The following is a 12,947-nucleotide window of genomic DNA, read 5'->3' on the forward strand; positions in this document are numbered from 1 at the left end:
AGCATTGAGGAGGGATAGAAAACAGTTTGCCAAATCACAATGTTCATCAATGCTTAATAGGCATTGTTTATTTAAAGATCAACATTGTGATTTGGCAAACTGTTTTTCTATCCCTCCTCATGCTTTAATGGTTCTTGCACCATTAATTGTGGGATATTCGGCATGTACTGTGTATCTTTTGTTTTTTCCTCCACAGGATAACCAAAGCAGTCTCCCTTTTTGGCAAAGTTGCATTGATTGGCATACGTTGTTGGACCTCCTGTTGAGATGCCGGAGCTGCATTGCTTTCCACTCGACAGGCATGCGCCTGTGGTAGAGACCGACCCCGGCTGTCCCAAACAAAGTTTCAGTTTCAGCTCAGCCACAGAAGTGGGACAAAGGACAGCTGTATTGTGTGCACTCAGACATATGTGCATACTGACATGGGACTCATTATCAGGTTCTGTCTTTTTTATGGCATTTAAACATCTTAATAACACCACTGAGTTTATTTAAGTCTTACATTGCATTGTTTTTTCAGTAATTACTATATACAGTATCTGTAGTGGTGGTCATATTTGGATTGGTACGCTTTCTTACATGTGATTAAAATGTTATTTGGTCTTGTGAAAATGCAAGTCTTCTCATCACTGTGGTTTATAGAAGAGGCTGTAAAGGGAATGTTGGTAGTGATTCAACTCTTCCAAGCTTTCCTATTCCATGAAAAGACCAACAGCACAATCTAGTGTTCATAATGTGTCTAACCAAATCACTGGGCGAGTAAGTTATCTCCGGCACTGACCTTACAATTAAACCATTCACTTTTACAGTTTTATCTAACTGTAGTAGTACTGTGTCCTTTAAAAAGAACAGTTTGTGTAAAAGTGATTAACAACAGATCTTCCAATCTTTTACTGCTTTTAGCAATTAAGAATAAAATTGTTTTAACAATTATGACTTCTATCCTCTTGATGGGGCTTTTAATATCTGGAGAGCACAAGGCTTAGTTAAAATTGGTCAGTTATTTATTGATAATAACTTTGCTTTATTTGAACAACTTAAAGAAAAATATAAGTTTCCTAATTCATACTTATTCTGATATTTTCAAGTCCGGAGTTTCATCCGTAAATATTTAACTGATTTTCCCTCTATTCTACCCAACAGCATTCTTGTGTGCATGATAGATCAGCATAAATAAGGGGTGCCATTTCTAGAATTTACAGTTTAATAAATAAAAAGCAAGCCCCTCCTATGGGCCATTAAAGTCTCTTTGGGAGAATGACTTAAAGATGACACTGGACAGTGCACACTTAGGACTCTCACACTATCATAGAAAGAATACACAGTTCCTCAGTTTATTCTAGGCACAGCCTTATTCAGTTTAAGTAAGTACATCGTGTCCATTGGTCCAGAGGCCAACTCTGTGGAAAGGCATACTATTTGGGTTGGTTGGGGATCTTTCGTAATTTTTGTCATCCATATATCAGTGGATTTTGACTGCATGTGCTGAAGTTGTCCACTAGCTGGCAATATTTACTTAATTACATTTTTTCAGGGTCATTGAATTGTTTGCTCTTACAGTAGTACAAGTGTCATTGGATTCATCAGTATTGTCAAGTCTTTAAGAATTGAAAATATTTTTAAAAAATGGCAGAAAGCTTTTTTTCTGTGTCATTGTGTAGATATGTAGCTAACATGTTTCTTATTGCATTAGATAATGAATTTCAAAAAATAGGTCCTGTCTGATGGTTCTCTGACTGTTTTGTTTAAGTGGTTCTTTACCTTTTTTACTTTATTAATTTAATACAGTATATTATTTCAATAACTTACTTTAAGTAGTTTTTTGTCATCTTATGGTTCTCTCGCTCATCTACCTCATATCATCATTACTGTATTTACACACTACATCCTACAGCTTCATGTATTTACACAGGGAATCACAGAATTTAAGCACATCTGACAAGTATCTGGTATGCAGGAATAGACTGGCAAGGCAGCAGATTGACAACACGACACGCTATGCTTTCTTTGGTGGTGACAATTTTGGGCCATATGCCCAAAATTTTACATTTGGTGTTTGAATAAACTCTTTGTTTCTTTTGCAATTACACGTTTTTTGAGGCATTTGTGGAATATTACCTCACTTAAATTATGTTCCTAGAGAAAGTGAAGATGCAAAATATGGTAAAACATCATTTATTATGTTTATTAGTTCATTTTCATCAATAAACATTATGATATCTGTTTTGAGAGAGAGAGAGAGAGAGAGAGAGAGAGAGAGAGAGAGAGAGAGAGAACTTTTACAAAATATTATGAAAGAAGAAAACTGGATGGGATGACTTAAAATTACTCCAAGTCAAAATTTTGAACACCCAGTCATGAGAAACTCATGTCAAAGAATACTAAGTTGTTATATTAACACTGGGAATAGATCTTTTCCACAGATCATACCGCAAGCATAATTTGTTTCTTTTCATCCTCTTTTTGATTTAAGAAATTCAATTTAAAATTTTCAAAAGTAGTGCATTTACTACAGGTGTACTCTAGGACATAATTTATTAAAATAATTAGTTCAAATAAAAAGACAAATTGTAACAATAGTGAATTCAAGTAATTTTTCAGTCCCACTTTATATTAGCTGTCTTTAACTACTATGTACTAACATTAAAATACATACCATACAATGTACTTAATGTGTAACCACATGATGTTCTGCAAAATTATCACAAGATTCACATTTGCTGCCACTGAGGTTGAGGTACCGGTAAGTATGGGAGTAAGATTAGGGGTTAGGATTGGGATATAGAGTAAGGGTTGCGGTAGGGTTAGGTTTATGGGTAAGGTTAACAGTGAAACTAAAGATGTAATTAAATGCAGGTACTTTAAATTTAAGTACTATGCAACACCATATATGTAAATAACAAGTACATTGTATCAAATACTTAAGTACATAATAATTCAAGACAATATAAAGTGGGACCAAATTTTCAAATCAAACTAATCTTAAATTGGTGGTAGGAAGGGAAGGGGGAAGTGAAGAAATATACTGAAAAGTCCTATCATCATTTACAGTGAGCTGTGTGATAAAGTACAATAGCATTCCAGACCGTGTATCCTGAGGGTCCAATGTGGATTAAGGAGGAACGTGGCCATATCTTTGCTTCAAAGTCAGCCTCTGCTAAGCATTATAGCGTCATATCTCATATTTCCTTATCAAACAAAGGCTCGTATTATATAAGCCACTATTCATTGCACTCCCTTGTACAATACCTTACAAATGCCAGAGGTTTTCTTGCATGATGGTGAGCTACCTTTGAAGAAATTCTTATACTTCTTAAGCATTTTAAGTTTTGGACCAACAACAGAATCAATTAAAACATTGTTTAAGTCAGTGGTTATCATTTATTGACTTCAAATATTTTGCACTATAGGGAAAGTCCTGTGCATGGCACCTAAAGACTGCAGGACCAGAACTTGACAGACTGTTGATGTTGCAATGTGGCCAATGTTTAATTGGTTGGGACAGTGTCCTGAGATAGGAAGGCTTGCAGCATGGACTGATCTGATCATTCCAGAGCTGCATACACCAGTTGGTGTAATCTTCTAATACTAGATTGGACCACCATCAGAGAGAGGTGAGGTCATCCTGGGACAATGATTAATTATTTTAACCTGGGGAGTCTGGCATGATTATATCGGGTTTATTTTAATTCAGACTGCCCAATCTACTGGAAAAGATGAATTAATCATGTAACCCAACTTAAGCAGATAAGAACGTAGACTGACTATATCCAATGTCAGTATTACTGTGCCTGTAAGTGTAAGAGGCATGGACAGGATTAGATTAAGGGCATTTTCAGACCTGTAGACCGTTTGCTTGGTTCCGAAACGAGGACCAAATTGTTACAATATTGCATTTTCTTCTTGGTTCGGTTCACTTTCACAAGGCAACATTTCAAAACGGACCAAAACTATGTCAATAAAAGTCACATGTGAGCAAGCTGTCCCCTTATTGGTCATGTTTGTTCGCTGTTCCAGGATTAAGCTGATCCATTGATATGCCAGTTAAAATGATATGCCTGTAAACAAAATTGTCAACCATTACAAATTTTAGATAATGTTCGAGCGTCGCCAGTTAGAGGCCGTGCGCCAAATACAAATTATCCCGTCACTCGAATGGACATGAGTTGTAAAGTTTCCGTCGTGGTTATTTTTATCCGACAGTAGTTGCGTTTGCATTATTTCTCCATTGAAACATGCCTGTTCTCACAGATCTCCCTCTCTCGCACGTATACACACAAACAGCAGAGTAAAGCCATGTAAAAATGTTTTTTTATTTGTCAAAAAGTTGCTAACACCGTCCTACCCTTGTTCTGCCGCTATTCAAAAGAGAGAACCAATCGTACTAATATTACCTCAGGAATTATAAAACAGCTCTTATTTTAAACGTGCAATTATATCTTATATAGTTGCCAAAAGGCTATATCCATGTTTTGATGATGAATTACAGAGAAGTGCTGATTTACAGATGTCTTCTCCAAAGATCCCTCAGTTATGTTCATGGTTTTTATAGGGATATTGTTTGGTTCGTTGGTCTGTTTGGTCAGTTTGCATTCTCAACACAAGCAAACCGTTCCAGAGTTTGTTTGCAATCGGTCCGAGACCACCTCATTCAGGCGGTCTCGGACCGATTTTTTGGTGTGGATCCGAGTGTGATTGCCGTGTTCATATATGACTAAACAACCCGAACCAAGGGAGGTTCCGAAACAAATGCTCCAAACGAGCCAGGTGTGAAAGATTTCCGCTCATTCCCTAAAACTGGCATCTCTCAAAATAGTATGTAGAAGTAATAACTCCAGCATGCACAGGTTGTTTTGAGCAAAATTTTCTTAAACCCCGTGTGTTTGACCACATCCCAAAGCAAAGACTTGGCCTACTGAGGTTCAGAAAACCCTTTTCTGAGGCACACTGAGATTATGCATGGCTAAGTTCATAATAGCATACTACCATACTCTGCCATACTGCTCAATGACCACAAACACAAATACAGATTTTTAGAAGAAGATGGAGCTCTGTCAGGTCCTTATAATGTAAGTAAACTGGTGCCAGCACTTTGATGGTCCAAAAGTCACATTTAGGCAGCATAAAAGTAATCCATGCGACTTCAGTCGATCAGTGAATGTCTTCTGAAGCAAATCGATACGTTTGTGTAAAAAATAAATAGATAATTAAAGCGTTATTAAAGAGGCCTTATTATGCTTTTTGGGATTTTACCTTTCCTTTAGTGTGTATTATAGCTGTTTGTGCATGCAAAAGGTCTGCAAAGTTACAAAGTACAAAGTCCATGCCAAAGGAAGTTACTCTCTCCCACAGAAAGCACTGCTCCTGAACTGCCTGAAATGCCTGATTTACAGTCCAGCCATTACTTCTGTGACATAGCTACGTCACTATGTAACACATTTGCATAACGCCCACTTCAGGAATGCGCTGCTCAGGAAGCCTTGGGAGCTGAAACTCGGTTATGGTAAGGGCCGTTACATTTCCGACACACGCTCTAAGCAGTTGACCAATCACAACAGACTGGGCCAGCTGACCAATCAGAGCAGACTGGACTTTTCAGAAAGGGGTGCTTTAAAGAGACAGAAGCTACAACAGAGCATTTCAGACAGAGGTTGAAAAGAGGTGCTACAGCAATGTACAGTATGAGAAAATAATGTTTTTTTTTTTTTTTTTTAACATTAAAGCATGTAAACCTATTCTAGTAGACCCCCAAAATAAAAGTATTAACCTGCAAATGAGCATAATATGGACACTTTAACTTTTAAAAAGCAATTCCTGTCAGCAGTTGACACATCACGTAGCTGTCGCATGACGTAACCACATCAGCCATTTCAAACGGCATCGGAGCCCTGGAGAAGCGCCGATTTCAAGTTAAAAACATTTTAATTATCGACTTCATATATCATAAACCTATCGATTTTCTTCACAAGACATTCACTGGTAGGTAGGTAGGTAGGTAGGTAGGTGATACTGAGTGTAAATTTTATTTGGTCTGTTTTCCCAGAAGAGAAAGCCTATACATTTAAAATGTGCTAAAAGTTGATTTTGTCAACTTTTTGGAGAACACTGGCATATACTGTAAATGGCTTCAAAGCTAATATTAATGGCCACAAAACTCTAAAAGCTTTAAATGGATTCTGTGGCTGAACTAGTGTGTAAGCGAGTAAGTGTTCATAAACGTACACGTTGTACAGCTGCCTGTATCAGAATGAATGACAGAGTGTGTATGTACTTTACACAAACACTAGCATGCGTATAAGAGCAATTTTTAAGCAGCAGAGTTATTTGGGCACCAGGACAGACAATCTCTTTGTTGTGGATATTTGGCTTTGAGATGGGTGGTTGCCAAAAGCAACTAAGGAAGTTTTTTCTTTGGGATTTACCTCCGCTGTGTCTCTGGTTTATACTGGACCCAGCTGACCACTGCAGGACCATTCAAGGCCCATTGGCTGACCATGGGAGAGAGAGCTTGTGTATACAGTATATTTGACATTAATCTTTTCATTATGAACCTCTCTCATAGAGCAATTGAAAGCATATTAAACTGATGTGATGCATGGAAATGACTGAGATAAATAATGGAGTTTAGTGCACTAAAGTGATAAAAATCTGAGGCTTAACACACATATTCTAACAACCTATTGATGTACAATTATATAGCAGTGGCATATATCAGTGATACTCCACCAGGAATATGCAAACTACAAAAGTGGAACACACACAAAAAAAAAAACAAAAAAAAAAAAGCTAAGGAATTTTAGCCTCGGAAATGTTTCATTATCTGAAAAAGATGCAATGAAAATGAATGAGGACTGAGGCTGTCATTCTGTTTGTTAGTTAGAAAGTTTGTTTGTTCGTTTGTTTGTTTGTTTGTAGGATGTACAGTGTTGTTATACTATAGCACACTGTATGGCAATAAAGTCCAAGAGTTGACTTTAATATAAGATGTCTTATATTAGGTTATTTTGTAACACCACTATATTACTTTTATATCCCACAACAAACTGAATGGAAGAGAGAAAGAGTGTGACAGACAGATACAGAGACAGAGCTTGAGGAAATAAAGTGTTCAAACAGGACACTGAATGACATGATTTATATCTGGTTCCCAGAAGGAAGAGAGAGAGAAAGAGAGAACTGGAACTGAGCTACTGTTCTTTTCTGCTCTATTTCTCTGAGCTCAGTGAGTTTCTGCCACCAGGACACTGATCTGTTTCACTCTCTGCAGTTACAGTATCTGCACAAAGGCTTTGTCATAATAGACACTGAATCAACCCAATTCCTCCTATTCACTTGTTAACCCTTTAATATGCAGTGTCAATTACAATTAAGCCATTTTTAGGTTGATTTCACCTAAAAGTGCAACATTGTAGATGTGGTGCTATCAAAACATTGCTCTGTTTGTTTGGCTGTGTCCAAAAGCTTAGGCAGCTGTCTTGATGCCCCCCTGCCCAGTCAGTCAATGACTTTACAGCAGCTCATAAGGACCCTGGTTTCGGATGGACTTACAATGCTCCTTCATGTCCAATGATCTAAAATTATTTTATGTGAGCTTTAGACATAACCAAGCAAATATTTAGAAACTACAATGCCTGAAACCACAAAGTTGAAAAAAAGAAAAAGAAAAACAGGGCATTTATAAACGAATTACTGCTGTCACCCGCTCCATCAGATGTCATATTTATTCTTCCAACTGACCAGCGTGCCTCACACACAGGATTTTGGGATATCAAAGGCAGTGAAGGTTGGATTTATGCTGCCTTCAAAAATGGACCAGATGAAGGTACTGTTTCTCAGCAGAAAGGATGTGATGCAAATACTGCCTTTCTACCTCCGTATACAGCCTCCGAAGGCAGCAATTTTCAGCTTTCGGAAAAAGCCTTCGAGTGCCCCATTCAACCAGACAAAGCAAGATTAACTCAACCAATGGTGTGAGTTTGGGGCTATCTCTTTGTACAACCTATGAAAAACGAGGGGAGCCACTGGAATCTTTTTTTTAAACCAGACTGATCTCACAGTGAAATCAGAAAATTATAGGGATGAATAAAATAAATAAAAATGCAACCTCTGAATCGCTAATTATGCAAATGCAATTATGTTCCTGGTTTCAACGCAGGATTCAAAACCAGGACTCTCATGCTCCTGGTGCAATGCACTTCCGGTCGTGCCACAATGGAAGGTAAACATGTTGGAGCCGATGCAAAAATGACTGATATGGCACTTGTCAGTGAGTCGGCATAATGTGGCCGATCCTACAATACTGAAACTCTACAAAACAGCAGACTGACTTCCTGTGTGATCATGTTGTTTAAAACAGCAATTATTTTTGCAATTCCAGTTGGTGATGATATAGTGGCGCAGAAATGACACAAATCAGCTTTCAAATAGTGACAAGCAATATGATAAAGGCAAATTTTACAAAATAATGGTCGAATAAACTAATCTATCGTTTATTAACCTAACTATATTAAATAATTTAATATATATTAAATATATTAAACTATATTGAATGGATTGAATCCCAAATGGCATACAGTGTTGCTCAACATTCAGTTGTTACATATGAATACTCCTTAAGAAGCAAATTCTGCACCTCAAAACCATTGTGAGCAGCAGGAAACACCTTTAAAACACTCTAAGACAGCAGATGAGAAAAGGAAGTCCACTGCAATTTTCAGGGACCTCAGTCAGACCATTGCTGACCTATGACATTTTTGGCTCCAAGCAACATCAATCAATGGAGCCATCTGTTTCGCTTTCTCCCGACTCATCTAAAGACTGTCCAGGTTACACTGAAAGCTGATCTACAGTATGAAAATAGTTCAACATGGTCATTAATCAGTATAAGGGGGTATTTACACTTGGTCACTTCATGCGTTGTTGATCAGACAGCTTTCCAATCATGAAAAGACCAAGTATAAATACCCTCCAACATGGAAAGCAATTCAGTCACTCAAATCTCAGAAAGTGGGTTTGAGATGCATACAAGACGCTACTCATGGGTAAATGCATCTGGTTGTTCAAGCCACAAACATAAACTTTACTCCACCCACATGGAACTACATCAGTTGCTGATGGTCAGGACACAAGTTTAGGAGCTCCACAATCCACACATGAGCGAACAGTCATGGATGAGACACATGGAAGGAGCAACAGCAAAACTCAAGCACTGATTGACATATGGGTTATAGCTATTATGCGTTATTTTTTGCATATAGTGCAGGAATATTACACTTGAATTATATCTGTTTTGCAGAGACAAATTTATGTGGTCAATTGTAAATGGAATGTGCACACGTAATCGTCAGTCAAGATGCATGAAGTGACTAAGTGTAAACAGGCTCTACATGTTACCGTCCACCCCAAGCCACCTCATGGGGAATAGTGTGAACCCTGGTGAACTCAGAGCTCTTTAGATTGGGCTGTGACTGTTATTTGTGATATAACGGGGCCATGACACTGAGCCTTGCTTCGACTGGCCAGACTGCAGAGAGGCAGAATGCATGGCGACACTGAAATGGACACCCACTTACAGACGGACAGGTTACCTTCCCAACACAAGCCAGGCATTCCTCGGACACTAGTGCCAGGAGCCTTCCTTTCATATGAGTTTTAGACCCTCTAAAGACCCCTCTCCCGCATGTAGAGTTGCCACATTCCCCAGAGGGCTAAAGCAGAGCAGAAACAGATGAGAGGAACCAGCGGTGAGGCTGTTAATCATGCCTAGACAAGAATTGGCATTAAAGAATAGTATTCAGGTATACTGTATGTCTGTGGATATGAGCATCTGCTGTACATCACACCCATGTACATCACTAATTGTTAAAAGGATAATCAAGGATCACAGTATAAGTTTAGTTTATATACAACACTGGCTATTATGAGAGCATGAATATAGGGACAGAAAAATAGCATAGTTCATTGTGAGTGGTAACCAGATGCTTTGGGGTGCCAAGAATTTTCTGAGGACAATATGGAAGCTGCCCCATCCGTAATGACCTTTCAGCTCATTTACAGTCTGAGGCTTTGCCCTGCGGCCAATTGTTGATTATTGCCTTTCATCAGAACTTCAATGAAAATGCACTTTGCTTTTAGATCAACATAGCAAAGCTCTATAATTGCATTCAAAGCATTGCTTTGGTGACATCTAGTCAAACAGCACAGGGGTATGTGGTTCAGATGGATTTAGAGCAGGGGTCTTCATCAGGGGGTCCATCAATTATTGTTTAACCTCAAAATATTTTTTGTGAATAAATTGTGTTAAAAATATATAAAACAAGTAAATGCTAAAGTTATGAAGCCAAAGTTCAGCTTAATGTTTTGTTGTCCCTCCCAAATTAAATTTAGGCTACAGAAATTGTTCACCCTAAAATTAAAATCATGTCATAAATTAACCTCTTTCCAAGCCTGTATGACCTTCTATCTCACGAGGAACACAAAAAGAGATGTTTTAATGAACACTGTATATCGCGGACTGTCCATTCAATACAATGGCAGTTGGTGGGGACTCACTTTTAAGCTTAAAATACCCAGAAAGTATCATAAAAGTAGTCCATGCGACTTGTGCATCACATTCCAAGTCTTCTAAAGGCATACAATAGGTTCTGATGAAAACCAGCAGAATTTAAGTCATTTTTCAGTGAAAATCTTTACGTTTGTAAGGTTTTGTTCATTTGCTCTATAAGAACTTGCATTGTTTAGTAATAAAAAACAAAGTTCTTCAGTAAATGTTAAGCAAATTTAAATTATTATCTACAAGTATATGACTCTGTACATCTGTATTGATTATTTATTTTTATAGCTTTGCAATGTAAGCATAATAAAGTATGTAGATGCATTATGGTACTCTGCGAATAATATTATGGGTCAGATTTTCTCAATATATATGCTCAGCACTCAATGATGCTCTATCTTTCTATCCAGCAAGGGGTTCTCAACCTTTTTCAGTCTAAGGACCCCTTGCTGGATAGAAAGATAGAGCATCATTGAGTGCTGAGCTACATATTGAGAGTTGCTTTTAAAATCTGACCCATAATAATATTCACAGAGTACCATAATGCATCTATATACTTTATTATGCTTACACTGCAAAGCTATAAAAATAATTAATTATTTAGACAACACAAAACACACACAAATACACAAGTGCACCAGTAAAATCAAGTGACAGCAAGTTGCTGCACTTATCATTCATATAAAATTCCCATAAGTGAATCTTTGAATAATTAACTTTACTGTCTTTGGAAAATTCTACTGTTTATATTAGGTCTGAAAAGTAATTGGCAGGGTATATGTCTTAGCAGGGCTATTCACACAAATATCTTGATTCCCTTCAACTACCTGCAAAGTCTTGTTGAAGGCCCCTCTGTCTAAGTCTGTCAATGGCAAACACCATTTATAATGTGCATGCTTGGTTATGCATCATTGCTCACCATGAATGTGAGGTATTAACAGCTAAGGGCATATCTGGTTTTTTTTCCCCCCACATTGCTATGAATGTGACTCTTTTCATATGCCATGGACACTGCAGTTCATAATTCATTAAAAATGTCCCTTAATTCGCTTCAATTGCCCAAATACACAGGCCTTTTCATGAAATTTCTTGTGGCAAAGTACACTGCCAGAAGTAGTTTTGGCTCGTTTTTTAGATTCTACAGGTAGAGAGTGTGTGAAGGCAAAGAAAAATGCTGAATTCCTTTGTTTGATGTGTTAATAGAGATTAAGCAGAATTGAGGCCTGCAATTCAGGTGCTTCATTCCTGGCATACCAGTGTGCCATTGTGCTACTGTCAATGAGCATCATGCAGGCCCAGTTTCTACTCCAATCTAAGCCTTGTCGTCAAAGTTGTAAATTAGATTAAAAAATTTTTTTTTCAAAAAGCATGCACACTGATTCCCATTTTTCATGCGGAGTGGGGTGAAATATAGGTAATTAGAAATAATTATGACATTGATTAACTTGTACTATGGGTGTATCTGTTAATATTTTACAATAAGTGATAGAACCCACAAGACTGTTTTGCACTAACAAACATTATTTGGCAAACCTTGGGAACTCTTTGCCCTCTTCCTTACCCAGGTTGGAATGTGTCATGCACTTGAAGCCACTGCCTTCAACAATTGCAAAGATGATTGAAAGAAAATTGTTGTTGATTTTAAGAGTCTCGGTAAAGAATGTCTACCACTCCCAGCGATCCCTTGAGAAGTGAGGAGAGATGTGGGAGTGGTTGCAGATAAAAAATTTGACCCTACATGTGGCAAGTACACAACTCAGATTTAAAAAAATGTCTTTTCAACATTTTCAAATGTTTTTCCCCCTTATACATGGTTCTTTGACATATAAGATTGTCTGAGACAATAAAAATGAGAAATCTTTTAAAAATCTTGTTTAAAACACATTTATCAAGTTAGCAGAAATGTAATATTTGTTTCATACATAAAAAAATTAAAATACAAAATAAAATATTTAATGACTTAAACAACTGAAAGGTGGTGTAACCATGAAGTAAAATGTATCAAAATAATTTTCATTGCATCTTCAATACACATAAGTGTACACAAATGAATAATTAATTCAAAAAAAGTTGTAAAACAAATCTTTCAAGGTCACACACAAAAAAAAAAAAAAAAAAAAAAAAATATTATATAAATAACGAGAAGATCAAGATGTTTTTAGGGTTAGCCCTACTCCATTTGACCTGAGCAAAATAGCCTTTTCACAGAAATGTCAAAATATCTCATTTTGTTGTTTTTTTTAAGTTCACACACACAGTCATGAGGATCTAAAGGGGTCATCTATGTTTTTATTTATTTATTTATTTATTTATATCACATGACAACAGAACATCTGTATCTGCATGTTTGGTTACACCACCTCACTTTGATTTGATGGACAAAATCAAGGTCAGT

The sequence above is a fragment of the Myxocyprinus asiaticus genome, chromosome 1 (assembly GCF_019703515.2).
Source record: "Myxocyprinus asiaticus isolate MX2 ecotype Aquarium Trade chromosome 1, UBuf_Myxa_2, whole genome shotgun sequence".
Taxonomy (NCBI): Eukaryota; Metazoa; Chordata; class Actinopteri; order Cypriniformes; family Catostomidae; genus Myxocyprinus; species Myxocyprinus asiaticus.